Source organism: Sebastes fasciatus, chromosome 21, assembly GCF_043250625.1.
Source record: "Sebastes fasciatus isolate fSebFas1 chromosome 21, fSebFas1.pri, whole genome shotgun sequence".
Lineage (NCBI taxonomy): Eukaryota > Metazoa > Chordata > Actinopteri > Perciformes > Sebastidae > Sebastes > Sebastes fasciatus.
Window position 1 is genome coordinate 217332 of NC_133815.1, and position 3381 is coordinate 220712.

The 3381-nt window shown below is 46.0% G+C and overlaps 1 protein-coding gene across 1 annotated transcript in view; it reads left to right on the top strand.

Annotated features, from left to right (window-relative positions):
- The window catches only part of LOC141760068 (uncharacterized), a 190553-nt gene that overhangs the window by 108716 nt on the left and 78456 nt on the right, over positions 1–3381 (top strand). The gene's annotated exons all lie outside the window — the stretch shown is intronic.

The following is a 3381-nucleotide window of genomic DNA, read 5'->3' on the forward strand; positions in this document are numbered from 1 at the left end:
TACTGCTACTACTACTACTACTGCTCCTACTACTACTGCTACTACTACTACTACTACTACTACTGCTCCTACTACTACTGCTACTACCACTACTACTACTACTACTACTACTACTGCTCCTACTACTGCTACTACTACTACTACTGCTACTACTACTACTACTGCTCCTACTACTACTGCTACTACTACTACTACTACTACTACTGCTACTACTACTACTACTGCTCCTACTACTACTGCTACTACTACTACTGCTACTACTACTACTACTACTACTACTACTACTACTCTGCCAGTTTTACATTTCAGTTTTCAGGAGTTTATTTAAGATTTCTGTATTTTCAGCGATGCTCTGTAATTAGTTTCAGCCGTCAACATTCACCCGCATCATCAGCAGTGAACCTGTTAAAGTAGTCGGATACGAGCAGAGCGGTTTGTTAACAGCTTTTATCAGAGAAAATGCTGAATACGTTTCCTCAGCTTGTGTATGTGAGTTCAGCTCGTCCGTCCCGGCTGCAGAGCGTCTCTCGTGTGTCTCCTCTTTGACTCGCTGGATGTCTCGTTCTGGGCGGTTTGAATTGACCCGTCTCAGAAATCACATGTGAACTTTAGAAGTCGGAGGACGGATGACTTGTTCAGCTCTAATATCTTCCTCACGCCGCCGCAACCGCACAACACCAATAATTCTGTTGTTTCAACTGTCAGCGTCTCTCCGGAGACCCCGTCTGCTCACGCTTTCATCTCCGCCGCATCTCTGCGGGGGGGGCACCGCGGGTAAGGCGGTTCACACGAGGATTAGATCCGAAGCGTCGGACAATAACGCCCCGACTGCCGAGAGGCGACGACCACAAGAATGGAGCCGCCGCCGAGGCCGCATCAGGAGGAGCTGACAGCTGCTCTCAGTGTGAGTGTGACGGGTTAATGTGACCTCCATAATAACACGGTAACATCTCCGGCTCCCTCCGGCAGTAATGTGAAGCAGACCGACGGGTCCGATACCGACCAGAACCTCTCGCCGGGTTTAAACAGTTTAAACATGGATCAGAGACGGAGGAGCTCAGAGAGACGGACCAAAGAGGACGATATGATCCAATGACCCGTTAAAGGTCTGGCATGTTACTGGACAACAAATACTTGTAAGTACTTTGAGTACATGTTACTGGATAGCGTGCGGCGTTGGCGGCGCGTCGTCAGCTGTGACAGAATAAAGAGGGAAGATTTTGTTGGCGGTCCATCGTTACTATGGGAGGAGGTCACGTGACATCACAGAGGTAGAGGAGGTCATGTGACATCACAGAGGTAGAGGAGGTCATGTGACATCACAGAGGTGTGACATCATACAGCAGGTGATGATGTCACATCGTCAGCTGATACCAGACACAGACCTGCAGCTGTCATATGTTCACTTGTCAGAGCTTCCTGTGTGGTTCCATCTGTGTTTCGTCTCCGTGCTCTTATTGTGAAATGTCTGGCGTTGCCGTGCCGACGGGAGATAATTCACGTTTTAACGACGCCGCAGAGAAGCCGCGGGGACGAGAGACAAACGTCTTTTATTTCTGTCTCTTATGTTTCTAATAAACTTGATCAGGACGCAGGAGGAGACTTTAACGACCGTTTAGTTTCACAGTTTATCTCCTGAAGCGTGATGAGAATCAATAAATCATCTTCTGAAAGATCGTTTTAATTTGTGGAAAATACTGAACCATTCACCTGAAGCCCAGAAAACCTCCCGCTCAACTGGAGCTTAACCCAGAAACAGGTCTGATAAGAGGAGAGCGGGACTGTGTGGTCTGAAGAGAGAGAGAGTGATGGATGAGGAGATAATGAGGGAGAACAGGAAACATTACAAAAGTGACTGACACTAATCGTCTCTAAGTGTTTTATAATCGTCTCCGTGACTCCCGGCACCGCCTTTTCTCTTATTCCCCCGAACGCTGACGTCAACTCTCAGCATGTTCTCATCGTTTCCCCCTCAGACAACGCCACCGTTAACCTTTACAGTGCCGTCATCTGACAGAGGGATGTCAGAGGGAGAGTTCAGGTGAGGTAGTACGGCTCCAGAGTCAAATGTCAGTATCTGGGTGCTCTACAGTCGTAGCGTCGGCCCATTTGACCACGGAGACGAAAGCGACGGCCGGCTCCACCGCCACGTTACCGCCATACCATAACGTTACCACCATACCATAACGTTACCTCCATACCATAACGTTACCACCATACCATAACGTTACCTCCATACCATAACGTTACCGCCATACCATAACGTTACCGCCATACCATAACGTCACCTCCATACCATAACGTTACCTCCATACCATAACGTTACCACCATACCATAACGTTACCACCATACCATAACGTTACCTCCATACCATAACGTTACCACCATACCATAACGTTACCTCCATACCATAACGTTACCGCCATACCATAACGTTACCTCCATACCATAACGTTACCTCCATACCATAACGTTACCTCCATACCATAACGTTACCACCATACCATAACGTTACCACCATACCATAACGTCACCTCCATACCATAATGTTACCACCATACCATAACGTTACCTCCATACCATAACGTTAACACCATACCTCCATACCATAACGTTACCTCCATACCATAACGTTACCGCCATACCGGAAAGTTTCCTGCTAAATATTTCACACTTTTTTTCGGACATTTTTTAGACATAATTCAGCCTTTTTGGAAATGATTATTTTTATTAAATTATTTCAGACATATTTGGCATTTTTTCAACACTTTTTCGGACATGTCTCGGACATTTTTTTGACATATATCTGCCTTTTTTTTAAAAAATTTTGGGCCATATTTCGGACATACTTGGCATTTTTTCTGACTTTTTTCTGACTTTTTCGTACACATTTTGGCCTTTTTTAGAAGTTAGCATGCAGCTTTAGCTCTGCTCTGTCTAGCTCTGCTCTTCCTGTCAATGTGTGAAACCCAAAGTGTTTCCATCCTTTACTGGATGTGTAGTGTTTACCACGCTGGATTTAACATGGGAGGGTGCAGGTCGTATCCACGACGACCCTCCAACGTTTTAGACTCTCTGAGGTTTGTTTTGGTTGACGGATACGGAACGGATATGACGTCACGTTACTCAGACTACCACAATAAAAGCGGTGACTTCCTTCTACCTCCACATAGACTCAGATGAAGCAGATATATCCATTCTGGCGCTAAAATATCTGTTTCACCAACATGAACAAAGCAGCAGCAGTCGTTATCTCTTCCGTGGTCGATGGAGGAAAGAAGAGTTGTTGGTATCTTTGGAGACGAGCTGTCAGAAGTCCAACTCCAGTAAAGCGAGGTGAATATTCACTCTTGGTTTGAACGCAGCTTTAAGAGCTATTC